Genomic DNA, 22841 nt, shown 5'->3' on the forward strand with positions numbered 1-22841 from the left:
GGAAACAGAGGGTGGTTATTAATGGTACTTATTCTGATTGGGTGACTGTTACTAGTGGGGTACCACAGGGGTCCGTCTTGAGTCCTGTTCTATTTAATATATTTATTAATGACCTTGTAGAGGGGTTGAATAGTAAAGTAGCAATCTTTGCAGATGATACTAAACTCTGTAAAGTGGTAAACACTATAGAGGACAGTGCACTGTTACAAAAGGATCTGGATAGGTTGGAGGTTTGGGCGGGTAAGTGGTAGATGAGGTTCAACACTGATAAATGTAAGTTAATGCACATGGGGAAGAAAAATCCGGGCTGGGATTATGTATTAAATGGGAGAACACTTGGGACGACAGACATGGAAAAGGATTTAGGATTCTTAGTTAATAGTAAATTTAGCTGTAGTGACCTATGTCGGGCAGCTGCTGCCAAGGCAAATAAAATCATGGGGTGCATCAATAGGGGCATAGATGCCCACGACAAGGAAATAATTCTACCACTGTACAAATCACCAGTCAGACCACACATAGAATACTGTGTACAGTACTGGGCACCAGTGTACAAGAAAGATATAGTGGAGCTGGAGAGGGTTCAAAGACGGGCAACCAGAGTAATACGGGGAATGGGAGGACTACAGTACCCAGAAAGATTATCAGAATTAGGGTTATTTAGTTTAGAAAAAATAAGGCTTAGGGGATACCTAATAACTATGTATAAATATATCAGGGGACCGTACAGTGATTCTCCCATGATCTATTTATACCCAGGACTGTAAATATAACAAGGGGGCATCCTCTACGTTTAGAAGAAAGAAAGTTTCTACACCAGCACAGACGGGAATTCAGTGAGATTGTGGAATTCTCTGCCTGAGGAGGTGGTCATGGTGAACTCTGTAAAAGAGTTCAGAAGAGGCATTTTTGAAGAGTAATAACATTACAGGTTATGGATTCTAGATCTATAGGGACAGAATTTTGATCCAGGGATTTATTCTTACTGCCATATTTGGAGTCAGGAAGGAATTTTTACCTCTAGTATGAGTTTTTTTTTGCCTTCCTCTGGATCAACTCAGTAGGGACTCATTAGGGTTATAGTTTGAACTTGATGGACTTTGGTCTTTTTTCAACCTTATGAACTATGCTACTATGAAGATCCTCCGCCATTGCCAAGACGTCAGTCGCGGCTTAAGCGAATCTGGAATCGGGTGGATTCTCCTCATAAACGCCACCGCACTCAACCACAGAAACCGGGGTGACAGGGTAATCTATACCCCCTGCTTATTGCCCTCATGAGACCTTCTTTGGGATTACGCCCCTCAGTATTATGGTGCTCCCCGGATGTACTTTTGTTTTTACCAGTTTTTTCTACTAGTTTGTTCATGGTATCTGGACCCGACTGCTTGGTGGGTATTGTCCTCTCTACACCACCAAATGTTCCCTGACAGTTGGTTTGAAGGGTCCCTTCATCCTGGCGGCTATTGACTGATGTGTCATTCTACGCCAATGTCCACCTACGATCCGCCTGCTGACCAAGTTTTTCTCCTGATTAGATGCGAGACTCAGGTTTTCATTGACTGTGTTCTTGTCTTTATGTTTATTTACTTTTGTATTATTCTATGTACGTTAGAATAGTATTGCCGTACCTTATTATTCACCTCACTGGCCATTTGATCGCTTCTCACCTATTATGGTGAGGTGTTCTGGTGGGATGAATTATCATGTTGTCTCACATACCTGTGTGTTGTTGAGTGTTGAGGGCTAGGAGAGGAGGAGGAGCACCCTCGGTGGTCGATACTCGAGGATTATTACTTTTTGTTGCATTGCTTTTTGCTTCCCTTCCCTCCCTATCATCCTACCTCCTATCTGTTTGCAAGAGACGCATTTGACGCTGTCCTCGTTCCCTAAATACCTTAGTCCTGACTATTCTAGAGTCTACCTCTCCTCCTTCACTATTAAGTCTAGGGGGGTTGCTATTCTGTTACAAATTTCCTTCCCCTTCACACTACAACGTTCTCATGTTGAACCTGAGGGCCATTATCTTATTTTGGAAGGCACACTGCAGGATTTATTAACACATATGCTCCCAACGAGGACCCTCAGCATTTTTTTATACAAGTGGCAGACCGTTTAAGTTCTCTTACGTATGACCATCTGATATGGTGTGGGGACTTCAATATGGTTTTAAATGGGGTACTAGATCAGTCTAGCACAACTATGTTCTGCCGCATTGGTACTCAGCAGAGGCTCCTGGTGGGGACCTTTTCTTCCCATGCTCTTGCAGACACATGGAGAGAACATAATCTAGGTCAAAGGGGCTACAGATAATATTCTCCCGCACATAACCTCTACACGAGAATCGATTGGATTCTAACAACAACCCTGTCCCTATTCCATCTACTATACTCTAGACATATACACTGTGCATGGTCGGATCATGTTGTCATTTCCCATTTTCAAATTTGAAAAAGATGCCTCACTCCCTATTCCTGGCATCTCAATGAGTCGCTATTGTGCAGTCCCCATGTCCACACCCAGCTAGAAGAAGACTTGTCCACCTTTTTTGCTATTAACGATTCTCCAGAATCGCATACAGGTTGAGTTTGGACCGCACATAAAGCCTTTATGAGAGGCAGGATAATTGTGTTAGCAGCTCGCCTTAAGCGAGATAGCGTTCAAGCCCAATATATGCTAGAATCTCGATTGTCTTGCTTGATTACTGCTCACCAGCTGAATCCCACTACTTATTTATATAGAGCTATAAAATCCATGAGGTTACAACTGGATGCCACCTTGTTGGACACCATGGAGAAAGCTTTGTGATGGACCAAAGCCACCTACTAGAAGTGGGCTAAAAACCTGACAAGTTGCTTGCTTCCATGTTGAAGCAGAAACAGGGATTGAATAAAATGCACAGTATTCAAGTCAGACTGGGTGTGTCCACCTCTCACCCTGCACGTATATACACTGTTAAAAAATAAATAAAGGGAACACTTAAACAACACAATGTAACTCCAAGTCAATCACACTTCTGTGAAATCCCACTGTCCACTCAGGAAGCAACACTGATTGACAATCAATTTCACACGCTGTTGTGCAAATGGAGCAGACAACAGGTGGAAATTATAGGCAATTAGCAAGACACCCCCAATAAAGGAGTGGTTCTGCAGGTGGTGACCACTGACAACTTCTCAGTTCCTATACTTCCTGGCTGATGTATTGGTCACTTTTGAATGCTGGCATGCTGGCAGTGCTTTCACTCTAGTGGGAGCATGAGATGGAGACTACAACCCACACAAGTTCCTCTGGTAGTGCAGCTCATCCAGGATGGCACATCAATGCGAGCTGTGGCAAGAAGGTTTGCTGTGTCTGTTAGCGTAGTGTCCAGAGCATGGAGGTGCTACCAGGAGACAGGCCAGTACATCAGGAGATGTGGAGGAGGCCATAGGAGGGCAACAACCCAGCCGCAGGACAGCTACCTCTGCCTTTGTGCAAGTAGCAGCAGGAGGAGCACTACCAGAGCCCTGCAAAATGACCTCCAGCAGGCCACAAATGTGCATGTGTCCACTCAAATGATCAGAAACAGACTCCATGAGGGTGGTATGAGGGCCCGATGTCCACAGGTGGGGGGTTGTGCTTACAGCCCAACACCGTGCAGGATGTTTCACATTTGCCAGAGAACACCAAGATTGGCAAATTCGCCGCTAGTGCCCTGTACTCTTCACAGATGAAAGCAGTTTCACATTGAGCACATGTGAGAGACGTGACAGAGTATAGAGACGCCGTGGAGAACGTTCTGCTGCCTGCAACATCCTCCAGCATGACCGGTTTGGTGGTGGGTCAGTAATGGTGTGGGTGGCATTCCTTTGGGGGACCGTACAGCCCTCCATATGCTTGCCAGTAGTAGCCTGACTGCCATTAGGTACCGAGATGAGATCCTCAGACCCCTTGTGAGACCATATGCTGGTGCAGTTGGACCTGGGTTCCTCCTAATGCAAGACAATGCTAGACCTCATGTGGCTGGAGTGTGTCATCAGTTCCTGCAAGAGGAAGGCATTGATGCTAAGAACTGGTCCGCCCGTTTCCCAGACCTAAATCCTATTTGAGCACATCTGGGACATCATGCCTTGCTCCCTCCACCAATGCCACATTGCACCACAGACTGTCCAGGAGTTGGCGGATGCTTTAGTCCAGGTCTGGGAGGACATCCCTCAGGAGACCACCTCATCAGCATGCCCAGGCATTGTAGGGAGGTCATACGGTCACGTGAAGGCCACACTCACTTCTGAGCCTTATTTTGACTTGTTTTAAGAACATTATATCAAAGTTGGATCAGCCTGTAGTGTGGTTTTCCACTTTGATTTTGAGTATGACTCTATATCCAGACGTCCATGGGTTGATAAATTTTATTTCCATTGAAAATTTGTGTGTGATTTTGTTGTCAGCAGTCAGCACATTCAACTATGTAATAACGAAAGTATTTCAAACTTGATAAGGCTCCGGGCCCCGATGGTCTGTCCGCAATGTATTGTGGTAATGGCGGGGTGTGTGGCGCAGGGCAGATGTTATTACCCTAGGGGCAGATGGTATTAACCCCTTGTGTTCGTGACACCAGGGCATGGTTTAGCCTTAACCACCTGAAGGTATACCACTGGATCCTGGGCTAGGCACGGTGGCAATGAAGACACCGACGCCAAGTTACGGACAACGGTAGCTTTACTGAGGGTAGACAGTTGTTACTGTCTATGAAGTAAAGCTAGGGCCCAACGAGGTGAGCAGTGATACAGAGACCTTGCAGGTTTGCTGGGACTTGTAGTAGATAGGAGAATTTAGTGCAGGCCACGCTGGATAGACAGAAGACTTGACTTGACTGACAGGACTGTGACTTTAGCTTACTTTGCACTTGACTTGTAGCTGCAGGACTTGACTTGAGGCCTCCAATGTTCTGGACACACACTAAGACGACTTGACTGCACTGGACCTCAGGAACAAGAGAGAGAAGCTAGCTCCACCCAGGGTTTATATGGGGGAGAATACCTGGACACACAACTGAAGGACCTGAAGAAGAAGGATGCACCTTTGAAATGTGTTGTCCCTTTTGCACTGTAAGTTTTATAACTTAATAAAGTCTGCTATTGTTCACTACTCTCGGGTGTGCGACTTCTAGCCAAAATTGGATTTTTCTGCCGGAATACTGCAGTAGCCTCACCAGGTTATCCCAGAACCAACTGTTTCCTCCTGTATCTTCACCGCTGGCACAGCGGGACTGACGGGCGGCAGCCTCCCTATTTCAACCTGTTACATGCATTTGCCAGTGTTGTGCTTGCTTGCACAACATCCATAGGTGAGCAATTTTCAGTTTTTGGGACAAACTGTCTAACCTCAAAAATTGGGATTAACTGCACTATATAGCACCATCTCTTTTTCCCACCTCTCCTCCTTTATTTTTCCAGAGGCCTTTCTAAAAGTGAAAGAAGCAATCTGATTTGTTTCTATCACTTTTTTTTGGTTGCTTCACTTTTCCTTTGCACAGGTTTTAAAAAATCTTCTCTGCTCCATCAGGAAGAGCTGTCAGTGGAAGCCATTTTCAGAAGAGATATTCCCGGATTTGGCAGCTCCTCCGTCTTCCAGGGTAAAAAGTAGGTTGCTTCCCCGGCGCCTGAGGATATCGAGTGACTAAGCCCGTTCTGGCAAAAAAATGCAAGTAATCCAAGTGGTATCGGATACTTGTTTATTATGGATTAGAAACAAATAAAACAACGCGTTTCGCGAGGGAACACTAGCTTCGTCAGGCTTATGTCCATTTTCAAGTCTCTCCAGAGATGTTTGATTGGGTTCAAGTAAGGGCTCTGGCTGGGCCACTCAAAAACATTCACAGAGTCTCTATACCACTCCTTATATGATTTTATCATTAGGGTCATTATCTTGTTGGAAAGTGAACCTACGGTGCAATTTAAGGTCCAGAGCATTCTGCAACAGGTTTTTATTAAGAATATCTTTGTACTTTGTTCAATTCTCCTTTCCCTCAACCCTAACCAACCTCCCTGTCTAAGCCGCTAAAAACACCCTCACAGCATGAGGTTGCCACCATCATGATTTTGTACTGATGGTATTGGCAGGGCTGGTGTTAGAGCGGGGCAATCCGGGCAATTGCCCAGGGCCCCAATCCCCCAGGGGGCCCACTGCAGGCTGCTCAGTGGTGGATCCAGGGAGGGGATCCCCCACTGAGCAGCCCGCAGGTAGCCCCGTCACATTCGGGACATCCCTGTGTCCCGAAAGATCTTTTCGGGACACAAGGATGTCCCGGTTACCTTTCTGCGGCCCCGCGTTAACTTTAAAAACGCAGGGGCCGCTGGGAGGTAGCGCACGCCGGGACGTCACTGACCCATTGGAACAAAGGAGCGGTACATCAAGGAGGAGGCGGACGTGCGCGTGCATGGTAAGTTACCTGCAAGTCATCTTCAGTGCTCCGACCACCGCTCCTCCGGTCCCGGGATCTATTGCTATGGCCTATAGGCCATAGCAGTAGATTGTGATCCCTGACCAGAGGAGCAGTGGACGGAGCACTGAAGTGGGGCAGTACACTGGCATACAGCCTCCAGTCATACACTGTATATGGCTGAAGGCTGTATGTCTGTGGGGAGCTATACTGCACCTAATGTGGGGGAACTATACTGCCAACCTAATTTGGGGGAACTATACTGCACCTAATGTGGGGGAACTATACTGCACCTAATGTGGGGGAGCTATACTGACAACCTAATGTGGGGGAACTATACTGACAACCTAATGTGGGGGAACTATACTGCCAACCTAATGTGGGGGAACTATACTGCACCTAATGTGGGGGAACTATACTGCACCTAATGTGGGGGAACTATACTGCACCTAATGTGGGGGGGACTATACTGCCAACCTAATGTGGGGGAACCATACTGCCAACCTAATGTGGGGGAACTATACTGCACCTAATGTGGGGGAACTATACTGCACCTAATGTGGGGAACTATACTGCACCTAATGTGGGGGGACTATACTGCCAACCTAATGTGAGGGAACTTTACTGCCAACCTAATGTGAGGGAACTATACTGCCAACCTAATGTGGGGAAACCATACTGCCAACCTAATGTTGGGGAACTATACTGCCAACCTAATGTGGGGGAACTATACTGCCAACCTAATGTGGGGGAACTATACTGCCAACCTAATGTGGGGGGACCCATACTGCCAACCTAATGTGGGGGAACTGCAACCTAATGTGGGGGGACTTTTACTGCCAGCCTAATGTGGGGGAACTGTGCTGCCAATATAATGGGGGGGGGAACTATAACCTAATGTGGGGGAACTACAACCTAATGTGGGGGAACTATACTGCCAACCTAATGTGGGGGAACTATACTGCCAACCTAATGTGGGGGGGGACCTATACTGCCAACCGAATGTGGGGGAACTACAACCTAATGTGGGAGGACTTTTACTGTCAGCCTAATGTGAGGGAACTGTGCTGCCAATCTAATGGGGGGGGGGGGGGGGGGGGGGCTATGACCTAATGTGGGGGAACTACAACCTAATGTGGGGGAACTATACTGCCAACCTTATGTGGGGGAGTTACAACCTATTGTGGGAGAACTATACTGGCAGCCTAATGTGGGGGAACTACAACCTATTGTGGAGGAACTATACTGCCAGCCTAATGTGGGGGAACTACAACATAATGTGGGTGAACTATACTGACAACCTAATGTGGGAGGGAACTATACTGACAACCTAATGTGGGGGGGGGGGGGGGCGATATTGCCAGCCTTATGTGGGGGAACTATACTGCCAACCTAATCTGGGGGGACCTATACTGCCAACCTAATGTGTGGGAACTACAATTTAATGTGGGGAAACTATACTGACAATCTAATGTGGGGGAACTATGCTGTGCCTGGTTTCGTCCAGATACAATGTTTAGAAAGGAGGCCAAAAACTTAAATCTTGGTTTCATCAGACCAGAGAACCTCGCTTCTCACAGTCTGAGAGTCCTTTAGGTGCTTTTGTTGCAGATTAAGGGAATGTTCACACATGCATATTTTTGCTGCAGATCTGCTGCTGTGCTGCAGATTTTGCTACTCACCGACTGCTAAAGCAAATCTGCAGCAGATCTACAGCAGAAAATACGTACGTGTGAATGAGCCCTTAATGTGTCTTTTAGTAAGGCCCCTTTCACACTATAAAGTTTCTCCGTTAAAAGATCCGTTATAAACTTCCATTAGAAAAGCCTTAAAAACGGATGTTAAAGTCTATGGGATTTTTTGATTATCCATTATGACCCGTTATAGCCCGTCATGAATAACGGACGTTATTTGTGATGGAACAAAAAATGGCACATGCACAAATTTTTCTTCCGTCACAAGAAACGGGTAAATTAATTGCCGTTATTTTTAACATTGAAGTCTAGGGCAAACGGATGAGCCTTTATGTCATCCGTTTGCACCTGGTTTATAATATCCTTTATTACTCCTGAGCATGCTCAGGTTAATTGCTCAGAAGAGGTGACATCAGCAGACTCCTGCAGTGCTGAGGGACTACTACTACTCCCATCATGGAACAGACTTGTTTCCATGATGGGAGTAGTAATTCCCCGGCTGCGGGAGACTGCCGGTGGCTGGGTAGTCTACATTAGTGTTTGTACTACAATCTCCATCATGGAACAGACTCTGTTCCATGATGGGGGTTGTAGTACAGGGGCTGAGGGATTGATCGCACCCGGTCTAACTTCTGAGACCCGATGTGATTAGAAGTTATTAAACAGGGGAGCAGGCGGCATGCTCCACTCCCCTGTGATGTACAATGTTTTTTACTTTCATTGTTCAAATAGAAGTGCTGCTCTGGGGAAAAATATATAGAATAATCGCTGGGGGGGGGGGGGGGGGGGTCTGGCACCTGCAGCGCGTGGCCCCCACAGCGCTTCTATATATCTTGCCCCCTGCTGCGATATATAAGTCTTGCCCCTTGCAGCGCATTTATATAGGTATTTTCCCCTGCAGCGCAATCATACGCCCCCCCCCGCCCGCAGCACGTTTATATAGGTATTGTCCCCTGCAGAGCATGTGTATATATATTTTCCCCCGCAGTGCTATCATAAGCCCCCGGCAGTCCCGATGCATGGCTGAAAAAATACTTGTCTTTCATAGCGCTGCGGTGGCATATGTACATAGAAGCACTGTGGCGGCTTCCCGGCCAGATGCGCTGCTGAAAGAATACTTGTCATTCATAGCGCTGCGGCAGAATCTGTATATAGATGCGCTGCGGGGGTCAGAAATATATCCATATGACTGGCCCACAAAGAGCTTCTATAATCATATGCCTTTGCAGCGCTATAAATGAAAAGTATTCTAACAGCAGCGCATCTGGTCATTCATAGCGCTGCAAAGGCATATGATTATAGAAGCGCCGTGGGGGCCATATGGATATATGTCTGACCCCCGCAGCTCATCTATATACGGGGGGGATCATACATATACACATGGGGGGAATAAAGGGACGCACTGAAGTTTAAAAACCCCGCCGGGAGTCCGGAATGGCTCCCCAGTATCGGCCATTCAGGGCTTCAGGAGGGGAATTTAACAATGAAAGTAAAATACACCGTACATCGCAGAGGAGTGGAGCATGCCGTCCGCTCCCGTTTAATAATTTCTGATCGCATCGGGTCTCAGAAGTGAGACCCGGCGCAATCCTTCCTCTGCCTCTGTACTACAACCCCCATCATGGAACAGAGTCTGTTCCATGATGGGGGTAGTAGTACAAACATTAATGTAGCCTCTTCATCCACCGGCAGACTCCCGCAGCCGGGGAACTACTACTCCCATCATGGAAACAAGTCTGTTCCATGATGGGAGTAGTAGTAGTCTCGGGTGTGGGAGTTTGTAGGCAGAGGTGTTAAAACGACTGTACATAATGGATGTTATAACGGGTCTTAATGGATGAATGTGCCCGTTATTTTGACGGACGTTATTCAGCCGTTAGCACCCATTATTTCATCCGTTATTATACATCCGTTTTTACACAGAAAGCGGATGTTTAATAACGGATGAATACTCATAGTGTGAAAGGAGCCTAGGTAGATGCTTCTTTCTAGCCATAAAGCCCAGATTGGGGGAGTGCTGCAGTGATTGCTGACAGTCTAAGGCTATGTCGGTGCGGAATTCTGCATGAATATTCTGCACATTGATTTTAATGGGATTCTGCTGCACTGTTTCAGTCTCTGAGGAACTTTCCTTACAAGTCGCTGGTGTAAGTCCATAGGGATGTGGACTTGGGTGTGCGTATGGATGATATTCTCTCCTTCCTGAAACCTGTGGTCTCAGCAGAGCAATTTCTTAATGATGCAGCAGGTTATGCTTGCTGCTAAGACCCTTGTTATAACAGAAGGGTGTAATAACAGAAGGGTGTAATAATTAAATCCATGGGTGACGGATAATTCCTCAAAATACAGTCTCTGTGGCAGCAACTACAAACCAAGGTACTGCGAGGCACTGCCAGGGATGCTGCCACACTCCAGTGGGCAAAATGGAGTCTGGATGCATACGTGGGGGGGGGGGGGGGGGGGGGCTGGAGGCATTGTTTGGGGTGGAAGTTGAATGATAAATGAAAGCATGTGGGGGGAGACTGGAGGTTTTGTGTGTGGGGGGAGGCTGGAGTTATTTGTGTGTGTGGAGGGGAAGGCTAGAGGTATTGTGTGTGTTGGAGAGGATCTCTAGAGGCATTATGGGGAGACTGGAGGCATTGTGTGTGGGGGAGGCTTTAGGCATTGTGTGTGGAGGAGGCTTTAGGCATTGTGTGTGTGTGTGTGTGGGGGGGGGGGGGGGGAGTCTTGAGGTATTGTGTGTTGGGGGCGCCTGGAGGTATTGTGTGTGTGGGGGTGGGGGTGGGCCAGAGGTAATGTGTGATTGGGGGGGGGGGGTCTGGAGGCATTGTGGTGATCCTTCCTACAAGGGGTCATACATAATGGGTGCAAACTAAATATAGGGGCAAGCTACCTTCAGTGGAAAACTTACTGTTTAGGATCGTAGAGGTAGGAAAAAGGGAAGGAAATTGTTATTAAAGTGCAGAGTCTAATATGTTTGTCTGGCAGGTTTTGCAGTGAAGAGTTGTGGATGGAAGAAATCGTTGTGATGGCCTGGGCCAGACGGAGAAGAAAAGGAAAATTAAACAACTCTGTTCAGAGAAGACATCACCTGTCAGTCACTGGATATAGCAGCACTGCAATCTACATACAGATATATATATGTATTGTGGATCATTTTTTTTAGCCATTTTTTGTCTTTTGTTGAAAATTATTTGGTAGGGGTGCTCCGAGCTTAAAAAGGTTGGGAAACACTGCTCTGTAGTCTACCCTATGAACATGGAAGACTCTTCAGCTCAGAGCTAGATAAAATCAAGAAAGATCTGGCTAGTAAGAAAGGGAAATCTTTTCCCAGTCCTTTTAGAGTAAAAATAGGTGTGCTAGAAGTTCTTCTCAGGGTTTTTTACTCCAGAGGCCAAGCTTAAGGAGTTAGTAGCCAAATTAGAGGTTCCAGACACTTGTGTGGTATCAATAAGGAGAAGGCAGAGTTCTGATGCCAACTCTCCAGCCCAGCCCTGCAGTCTCATTCCTGTTGGAGATCACCTCAAATTCTGGTGCCTGGATCTCTGCCATTCCAGACCCCATGGGTGCTAAATATCATAAAGTCAGATTACTTAGTTTACCTTCCAAAAGGTTTGCTAAGCTATTTCTCTTGTCTGGTGAAAGGCAGGCTGCCCTGGAATCCTCCATCTTGTAATACATCCAAAAAACCATCCTGAATAAGGTTCCTTAATTAGAGAGAAAATCAGGTGTCTAGTCCCCTGTTTTTTTTTGTTCTAAAAACATCTGGGGATTGGAGGATGATTATATACTTGTGGTATGTCAACCACTTCACCAAGAAGAAAAAATTCTATCTGAAAACAATTGAGTCGTCATTTCTATTCTTCAACTGGGTGACCCTATGATTACCCCAGACCTGAGGGATGCCTACCTTTATGTATCAAAAGTGCTCCAGCACAGGCAGCACCTGTTAATAAAGGTGCCATACAAAGGGGTAGTAAAGCATCTGCAGTTTACTACACTCCTCTGAAGATGGCACCTGCCAGGTTTTCGTTGGTACTCCAGTGAACCTCCATTAGGACCCTATTGAGGGTCCTTGGCCCCGTGTCAGCAACAATTAAAGCTGTTCTTGGGCACTTTGGTATCTTCAACCTCTTTTAAAAAAGTTCTGGCCAAATGGTATCAAACTCTTGTAAACATAGACAAGAATTGCTCCCTGTCACGGAAAACTAGACACTCCCTGAGGTGGTGGAGATTTGAAAGATGGAAAGTCCATAGTTCAGCCTCGTTTGACTTGCTGATCCTGGACACGTCCCTTCTGTGGTGGGGTACCCGTGAGAAAGAGTCAAATGTGCAGAGCAAGTTCTCAGGAGAGATTAATCCTCCAACTAGAGAGAGCTCATAGCAGTCCATAATGTCTTATTACATTTTGCACCCCAGATCCAAGGACATGCCATCAGAATGAGGTCGGACAACATGACATTAGTCCGCTACATAAACAAACAGGGTGACACAAGATGTATCACCTAGATTTTTTTTCCATTAAAGATAGATACTAAAACATGTTATTTCTTTAGTAATTAAAATGTTTTTTTTTTTTTTCATTTTTTGTATGTTATTATGGGACTGTATTCTTGCCTGACCAGTTTTTAACAGCATTTACAGATATGCTTTACAGCAAGCCCTATGAACGTCAGTAATAAAGAAGAGCTGTCCTATTCACATGAATTGGAAAGATGTCACTGAAATGTTGTACTGATCACTCTCCAGGGACTTCCTCCTTATCATCACAGACAGAACAGGAAATCTCAGCTTGGTTTTAGGCAAATATTTCAGGATCATTTTAAAATATAGATTGTTAAATGGAAGCTTGATTTAACATTAGGTCATTTTAAATTACACATTTTGTTTTCCCCACTTGAGAGCTGACTCAACTAAGAGAGCATATGCCTGAGTTAAAGGGGTACTCTGGTGGAAAACTTTTTTTTTTTTTTAATCAACTGGTGCCAGAAAGTTAAACAGATTTGTAAATTACTTCTATTAAAAAATCTTAATCCTTCCAGTACTTATTAGCTGCTGAATACTACAAAGGAAATTCTTTTCTTTTTGGAACACAGAGCTCTCTGCTGAATCAGGAGCACAGTGCTCTCTGCTGACATCTCTGTCCATTTTAAGAACTGTCCAGATTAGGAGAAAATCCCCATAGCAAACATATGCTGCTCTGAACAGTTCCTAAAATGGACAGAGATGTCAGCAGAGAGCACTGTGTTCCAGAAATAAAAGAATTTCCTCTGTAGTATTCAGCAGCTAATAAGTACTGGAAGGATTAAGATTTTTTAATTGAAGTAATTAAAAAAAAAAAAAAAAAAAAAAAAAAAGCTTTTCACTGGAGTGCCCCTTTAAACAGATCTTCTCCTCCTTGTTTCGGAAGAAGTCAGTAGATGCTTCTAATCCACCATAGACAAAGGCTTGAGCACTTTAACCCTAAAAGTCCAAACTGCAACAATGTCTGCCTTCCTAGACCTTTATTGCAATATCCTCTAGTAAAAAAAAGTTTTTAAAGGCTTCTGACAGATTAAAGCCTCCTATTACTAATCCAGTTCCCCAGGGGGGTTATAATCTCTTCCCCCTTTGGGCCACTGGGACACAGGAGAGGCACAGTTATGAGTCTGAATGAATCTGAATGCCTGGTATGAGGTTTGTAAATCAGAGACTGGTGTGGGGTCTGTAAACAGAGGTCTAGTCTGGTAAGTGGAACTTTAAGGGGGGCTAACTGGGATACTTTTTTTTTTTAGAGCGTTTGGGGGTATATTTGTTTAAAGGGTCTGTGTAAAGAAGGCTCTGGTGTGTGGTCTATTTCTTTAGTTACAGGCTGTTTGATCTGTATTCACTTTGGGGTGTGCTGAGGGTTTCATGTAATATTTGTAATTCCGATAATGTTACAAACAAAAATGTATACTGGTATATATAGCCACCTGAATGTGGGTCAGGTGACACTTTTGGCCTCCATTGGGTAATGAGGGGAGTGACCAATGGACACCAAATATGTCAGGACTGAGGTTTCCCTATACATACACCAAAAGCATGATTTGAAGAGAATAAGGAGGAAAATTGCTTTATTCTTCCTTATATATTATTTATAAAATGCCAAGATATTATGTAAAATTATTCAGAAAATATTTATTCCTGTCAGGCCCTGGCCCAGTGGAGCTTACAATATCACTTTCCTACCAGAATAAGACAGCTCTTCCCCAATTATCTTAAAAGCTTCTGTCACCTTCTAAATGATGTAGTTACATAAAAATGCATTTGTAAAATAGTAGTGTGTTATACTGTAGTTTAGAAATCCTTTGGCTTCAGTGGCATCTGAACTGTTGCTTCATATGTAGCCACAAGATGTCACTATAATACTTACCACAACACTGAAGGTAACATCACCCTATGCAAACTGTTCTTACTGCAGAAAAGGGTGAATTGCAATAGTTATTTCTCTTATCTGATAAAACCAGAATATTTTGATGTCTGCATTTGTAATAAGATAAAAGCTTATATAGATGCTTGTGGCTGCTATCTTTTATGAAATGACATGCCCTAAGAGGGGCATAACTAGTAATTACTGGGTATGGCAGCAAAACTGTTTAAAAAGCCCCCCAAGTGGATTGAAATAAAACCGTATGTATGAAAACTGATACAAATGATAACTAGAGGAGGTGCCCATAGCAAAATATCAGATTCCAGCTTTCAATCTCCAGAGGTGCTTTTCTTTGCAAAGTTAAATAAGAGTGTGAGTGGGCCCTGAAGGCAACTCCTCCACCTTAATTGTGTCCTACTTTTGATATCTGTTTGTCTGCAAATGTCTTTTGCTTCAAGAATAGTTATAACCTTTATTTTCAATTTTTTTGCATAAAAAAAAAACAATGTCCTTTCAGATTCCCGAAATCTAAATTAAGGCTGCTTTCACACTATATAATTCATCAGTTTATAAACGTCCTTTATAAAAACCCTGAAAATCGGCTGTTACAAAAGCCCATACGGCCATTAGAAAATCCCATTATAGTCTATGGGATTTTTACATTATCCGTTTTAACCCGTTATAGCCCGTTATTAATGAAGGACGTTATTTTGTGACGGAAGATAGTAACGGGAGAAATAGTGCATGCAGTATTTCTTCCTTTCATTCTCCTGTCACAAAATAACGGCTGTTATTAATAACGGGCTATAACGGGTTAAAACGGATAATGTAAAAATCCCATAGACTATAATGGGATTTTCTAACGGCCGGACGTTTATAAACGGATGAATTTTATAGTGTGAAAGCAGCCTAAGATCACACAATAATAAACACCTCAGCTGTTATATGTACACAATACAGGGGCACCGCTTCCACTTCATTGTTTACTAGTCACAGCTTTGTATGTTTGGTTGTAAATATGCCTGGTTTCCCACAACTGCCATCAAGAGTCCCTAGTAATTAATGAAGGGGACTTGATGGAGCACCACAAACATTTTAGGCTAAGTTTCTACTTTGTTTTTTGTGCGTTTAAAAAAAACAAAACAGCAAAACGGCCCTCATGGCATTTTTCATTGAAAAAAAACGCTGTGGCCAGATGTTAGCTGTAAATCAAGGAGAAATCTCAAAATTCTTTTTCCACTTAGCGTTTTTCAGTTTGGTGTTTTTGTAAATCTTTTTGGCATTTTTTCACTCTTTTTTGGCATTTTTCAGCATGTTGAGCCTATGGCGTTTTTTCCCCCTGAAATCGTGGCGTTTTTCTCCCATAGAAGTCTATGGGAGTAATAAAGCACCAAGATAAACGACATGGAGGTTTTAACTTTGGTGTTTTTTCAGGTGGTTTTTATTCTTTTTTGGAGATAGCTTTTTAATAAAATTTCATAGGGTACCATTAAAAAAAAAAAAAAAAAAAGATACAGTAGTGATAGAAAAAATTGTATCTAACAAAATTTTTCTTATTTATAAATAAATTTTAATTTTTAAAACAGGGATCAATTTATGTGGGCGGGCAGGGCACTAGAAATATGGCCGACAATAATAAAAATGCAGTGTGTGTGTGGTTTTCACGTTTTTATTTTTATTTATTTTTTAGGTAGTACTACTACTCTCAGCATGGAACACACTGTTCCATGATGGGAGTAGTAATACCTATACTTCTGACACCCGTTGCGATCCTCCTGTATAATGTATAGATACGGCTGGCTGCTCTTCTCTAGTCCCCTGCACTGCCATATAAATACACCTATTCATATTTACCGCAGAGAGCTGTGATTGGCCAGATGGTTCCAGCCAATCACAGCTCTCTGTGGGAAATATGAACAGGTGTATTTATACATCAGTGCAGGTGACCATAGAAGAGCGGCCTTCTGCATCTATACATTATACAGGAGGATCGCAACGGGTGTCAAATGTGACACTCGCTGTGATCTGTCTATTAATGCAGGTACTACAGCTCCCATCATGGAGCAGAGTGTGCTCCATGTTGTGAGTAGTAGTACCTGCAGTTAAGGACAGATCACAGCGGGTATCAATTCTGACACCCGCTGAGATTGTTCATCTCTGAGATGCAGAGCGTCATTCTCCTGTGCTTGCATCTCTGCTCTGTACTCCAGCCGGCCACTGACTCATTCATATTTCCCTCTTAGAGCTGGGATAGACTGCCATCATCCGGCCAATCTTCACTCTGGGCGGAAAATATGAATGAGTGATGTGAATTTCTATTCACATCACTGGCCGACCGGAGTATAGAGCAGAGATGCGAGCCCTGTATAGAGCCGCTCCACATCTCTGCTATATTTTGGATGATCGCATCGGGTGTTAGGAGTGACAACCAGGGCTATTTGTCTATTAGTACAGGAACTACTACTCCCATCATGGAACAAGTGAAAAACACACACACTACATTATCATCATTGCTGTCTACATTTTTAGTGCCCTGCTTGCCCACATAAATTGATCCCTGTTTAAAAATGAATAAAAATTTTGTTATAAAAAAATATGAATTTTGCTTCATAAATTTTTTGGTACCCAACAAATTTTGGAAACATGGGGCCAAAAATGCAATTTCCACTCAAAGGCAAAAAAACGGCAGAAAAAATGCAAGAAAAAAATGCCAAACACAGAAAATGCTGTGGCGTTTTTCCTGCGGTTTTTTCTTTCTTGCGTTTTTTTGGGCCACAAAAAAAAAGTAGAAACTTAGTCTTAGTCATCTTAATTGTCTAGTCAAGGATAGCACCTTTTAAAGCAAAACTGACCCGCGTTAAACCCATTACACAGGGTTATAGTGCGGCCTAGCCAAAGCCCTGACTTAAACCCAATCGAACATCTCTGGAGAGATGTGAAAATGGCTTCCACTGACGGTCCTCATCCTACTTGACAGAGCTTGAGAGAATCTGCAGGAAAGAATGCCCAAAAATTCCCTATCCAGATGGGCACACCTTGTTTCATCATCCCCAAGAAGACTGGAGGCTGTAACTACTGCCAAAGGGGCTTCAACTAAGTAAATGGTCTGAATACTTATGTTACTGCAATATTTTAGTTTTTCCTTTTCAATAAATTAGCAAATATTTCTAATATTAACCCCTTATGGCCGGACCCCTTTTTTTTTTTTACCTTAATGACCACGCTCTTTTTTTATTTTATTTGACTGGGCCTCTTAAAATGGTAATAACTTTAGAACGCTTTTTCTTTGCAGAGCGATTCTAAGATAGTTTTTTCGTGACATATTTTACTTTATATAAGTGGTGCATTTTTGTTGACACATGCAGCATTTTTTGTGAAAAACTCAAAAATATTGTGAAAAACTGGAAAATTTCTGGTGTTTTTATTTATTTATTTACTTATTATTTTTTTATTGTGTACACTGTGCTGTAAAAATGATGTTATATTTATTCTGTTGTTCAGTATGATTATGGCGATACCCCTTTTATAAAGCTTTCTATGTTCTTTTTCCTTTCCAGAGCAAAATTTTTGTTTTGCCATTCATTTTCCAATAGCCGTAACTTTTTTATTTTTCGTCCGACTCCATTGATTGAGGACTTATTTTTTTGTGGGATGAACTGTACATTTTAATTGATATCATTTTTGCGATACTTACTACCTTTTGATCTTTTATATTTCGCTATTTGTACAAAAATTGGCAAATTTTGCACTTTTTTGTTGTTGTTTTTTTAAGCGCTCACCGTGCAGGATAATTTACAATATAGTTTTATAGTACACGTCATTACAGATGTGGCAATACCTATTATGTATATGATTTATGTTTTTGATGATGGTACAGGACTTTTATTGGGAAAGTGTTTTTTTTTGTTTTTTTTTAACACTTAAAAAATGTTAACACTTTTTTAACACTTACATAATTTTATTGAAGAACTTTTTATAAAATTTTTTCCCGGCAGCTGCGGTGGGACCCCGGCTGTGATTGAGAGATGGCTCCCGCCGCTGATCTCCTGCACTGCCTGCGGCAGTGCAGGATATTGCTAGGACGTATGCATACATCCCAGTGTGCGAACATGTCGGGTGCTGGGACATATGCATACGTCCTATAGCAGGAAGGGGTTACGTTTTCACTTTGTCATTATGGGTTTTGAGTGCATAATGATAGGGGAAACTTTTTTTTTTTTTTAGCACAAGGCCACAATATAGTAAAATCTGAAAAAGGCCAGTGTCTAAAGACCTTCTGAATGCATTGTACCTTTACTCAGGCAAGCAAGCACAGCAGGCAGTCGCTCTAGTTCCCGGCTTTTTACCCCTCTGGAGGGTATTAGTGGTACCATGATTATAGGTTTCAGCATAGACCATAATTCACAAAACATACTCCTAGCTATAACTTAACCAAAACTAATGGAGTGCTATATAAGCTATAATTTGTTATATTATTGCTTAGTAAAAACTGCCATAATCAAGGGAACACAACAAAAAGTCAAAATGGTAAGCAAACTGCATATATCAAAATGCATTTACAGAAGAAATGCTCTTCCTACTGACTGGGTCCAGGTATGCTCTCCTTTAGGGTGGAGCGCTCTCTGAGAGGAGCACGTTCTGCCGGCATCATGCCCTCCATTCATTTCTATGAGTATGCCAGAGATGCCTGAGTATAGCACTCGGCTCCCTTCTGCGCTTCAACAGAAATGAATGGAGCGTGTTCCATCTGCAGCCAGAATCCCATTCAGGAGATTGTGGGTGATCTTAATGGTCAGACTCCTGCGATCAGACACTTATCTTCTATCCTTTGCATAGGGGATAAGTTATCTTTTGCTGTACAACCCCCATTAAGGTAACCAGTATTGGTAAGCATAAGGTATAATTAACCAAGGTAGGTATTAGGTAAACATAAGCAAAGACAATGCAAAAGGGGTGCAGGGCCACCAACACCCAAATATACCTATCCACCAGGAAACCCCTTGTTACCTTATTTGAATTTATTTTACTTGTCAGATAAGTGAAAGTAGGGCTGGGCGGTATACCGGTTGAAACCGAATACCGAAATTTTTGGGCTGCACGATATGAATTTTAACCCATAACGCAATACCGGTGTGGCCCCTCCCCCTCGGGAATGAATGGTCAGCCCAGCACTACGCTGTCCCCACATCGGGGAACTAATCATATGTGACCCGCGAGCGCTGTTCTGCCCCCCCCCTCCCGATTAATTATTAGCCCAGCGCTGTGCTGTCCCCATCGGGGTACTACTCACATATGTCACCCGCAAGCGCTGCTAGGGGGGAAACCTAGGCTTAGGGGTCTCTGGGAGCAGGAGTCTGGAGGAGGACTTAGGGGTCTGGGGGAATTAGGGTTCGTCCACACTACGAACTTCCGCAAACAGAATTTCGCTTGTTTTCAATGGGATGCTGCTGCTTTGTGCACACTACAGAAGACAGTGAGTGGTAGTAGTATTTTTAGAGGGCATGATGTTTTGCAGTATAATATACAGGGTACACAGGGTTTGGCAGTATTATATTTAGGAAGCACAGTCTCTTGAAGGGTTATATTGATTGTTGTCTTTATACAAAGGATGAGGATCGTCTGGCAAAGTGAGGAACCAATGATGTCCAGGCGTCGACCTTTACAGAGGAAGATGGAGCTGGAAGAAGACATGGCATCTGGACCAGATGAAGAAGAAAAGAAAAGGAAAGAACAGAGAAGACGTCTCCTGTGAGTCATTTTACCTTTGTGTATTCTCCTGACTATCCTATTAGATCTCTCGTCACTTCTACGTTTTGCAGTAAGGATGGATGAAACTGTTCCACAATTTGAGGCTCTAGCTGTTACAAAACTACAACTCCTATAAGGCCTGAAGCTCTCCAGACATAATGGGTGTTGTAGCTTTGCAACAGCTGGAAAGAGTGACTTGAACTGAAGTGATTTTAGACCATGCAGCCCATTTTATTTTAACGGGGGCCTGACTCCTGTGACACCCACCAAAAAATAAATAAAAAAAAGGCGACATAGTCTAATATGCCCAGGCCTATTTTTGGTCTCAGTCTGTTCCTTACTTGACAGGCCCGCAACAAGGGGGGGCGGCATTTGCAGCGACGCCAGAGCTGCAAGGGAGCACTGCTTCCTTTTCCCCTCCCTCTCTAATCGGCTGATTATTTTGATGTGGCTGAGCGGTACCAGGGTAACATGCGCGCAACCCATGCTTTCTGGCAGTCGGACTGAGTGGACAGAAAGAGAGGAAGAGTAGCGGGAGCGCACATTGTGGACGGCGAAGAGACATTGTAAGCAGTGAGAAGAAGTTAGAATCTGAAGAGCAAGAGGCAGCAAGAGCAGTAAGTAAAGTAAGGAGAACTGAGCACGGAAAGGGGAGTAGAGTGAGAAGAGCATAGAGCAGTTAGGACAGTTAGGAGCAGTTAGGAAGAGCAAGTAAGGGGTCTGGTAGGGCTGAGCAAATAAGGGGGGTCTGACAAAATAACTTAAGGGGGGGGCTGAACAAATAAGGTGGGAGGTTGAGCAAATAAGGGGGCAGAGCTAATAAGGGGGGCTGAGCAAGTACGGTAAGGGAAAGCTGAGCAAGTAAGGGGGCTGATCTAACAAGGGGGAATGAGCAAGTAAGTTTAGGGGGAGCTGAGCAAGTAAAAATATATGAACAAATAAGGGAGGGAGGCTTAACAAATAAGGGAGGGAGGCTGAGCAAGTAAGGTAAGGGGGAGCTGAGCAAGTAAGGGGGGCTGAGCTAATAGGGGGGGACTGAGAAAATAAGGGGGCTGAGCTGTAAGAGGAGGCTTAGCTAATAAGGGGCTGGGCAAGGAAGGGGGAGCAGAGAGCAGAGCAAGTAAGGAGGAGCAGAGGAAGTAAGGGGGGGGTTGAGAAAACAGGGGAGGCTGAGCAATTAAGGGGTGCTTAGCAAGTAAGGGGGGTTGAGAAAACAAGGGAGGCTGAGCAAGTAAGGAGCAGCAGGGGGCTGAGCAAGTAAGGGGGAGCAGAGCAAGTAAGGGGGGGCTGAGCAAGTAAGGGGGAGCAGAGCAAGTAAGGAGGGGGCTGAGCAGGTAAGGGGGAGCAGAGTAAATAGAGGGGAACAGAGAGCAGAGCAAGTAAGCGGGACCTGAGCAAGAAAGGGGGAGCAGAGCAAGCAGACAGTGCGGCTACACCTTACCTACCTGAGATTGCAGTTTGCAGAGGGAGCCAGTGGAGCGGACAGTACAGCTACACATCATCTGCAGTTTGCAGAGTGAGTCTGCAAAGATCTGATTTTTTTTGTATTAAACATGTTCTGCACATTGTGTGTGTGTATAAATATATATGTTTATTTATTTGTGTGTGTGTGTGTGTATATATATATATATATACACATATATATATATATATATACACACGCACGTTTTAAAATTGCATCCCCACTTTTGTCACTTGCCCCCCATGTGCCGCCCCTAAATATGAATGCTGGAGACGCCACTGGCTGGGTCCACTGTGTGATTGACACACAGGTCCTCAGCGCATGCGCCCCCTTCATCACATCTTGTGCACAGCAAGCTCTCTGGACGAGCACCTGCTCAAAGAACTCACTACACACAAGAAGTTGTGATGGAGGGTGCATGTGCTGAGGACCTGTGTGTTAATCACACAGCGCTGATGTAAAGGGGATAGGTGTGGTGGCTGGCCACACCTATCTGACTGTTGCTGACTGCATAATAAAATGTTTTTCAGGCTCACCAATACTGCTAGAAAGCAGCTAAATGTATACCTAAATTGCACTTGTAATCAACTTTCTCATCCTGGCATGTGCATGCATTAACCCTGAAGCCCCAAGCCATATCTGATAAAAACACAGTTAAAGTTCAAAACATGGCAAAACAATATAACATTGTAAAACATGGTTTCTTACTTCTTTTTTCTTCTTTTTTGGAAAATTCTTTATTTAATATTTTTTAAGATAAGCACATAACAGTCCCCCTACGCAGCGGGAAACAAACAGATATTCAGAAACGGCAATAAAAAAAAGAAGGCATATCCGTAGAAAAGTCAGTGCGATCAACGCAAACCAGGCCTTTATAAAGGGGCGCCCAGTTAGGGTGGCAAAATCAGATGAAATGGAACACAATAAAGGATTAAAATAGAAGGGGGATGGACAAAGAAATAAAAGGGAGGGGAGAAGAGAGACACAGGGGACCACAAAGGACAACATGGAGAAACACACAAAACAAGGACAAACCCCACATCAAAAAAAGGGGGACAGGGGGTGGAGGTACCAGGAAAATGGCTCAGTTGTGCAATAAGGATTCTCCTGAAAGGAAGCCCC

The sequence above is a fragment of the Hyla sarda genome, chromosome 12 (assembly GCF_029499605.1).
Source record: "Hyla sarda isolate aHylSar1 chromosome 12, aHylSar1.hap1, whole genome shotgun sequence".
In the NCBI taxonomy this organism is placed as follows: domain Eukaryota; kingdom Metazoa; phylum Chordata; class Amphibia; order Anura; family Hylidae; genus Hyla; species Hyla sarda.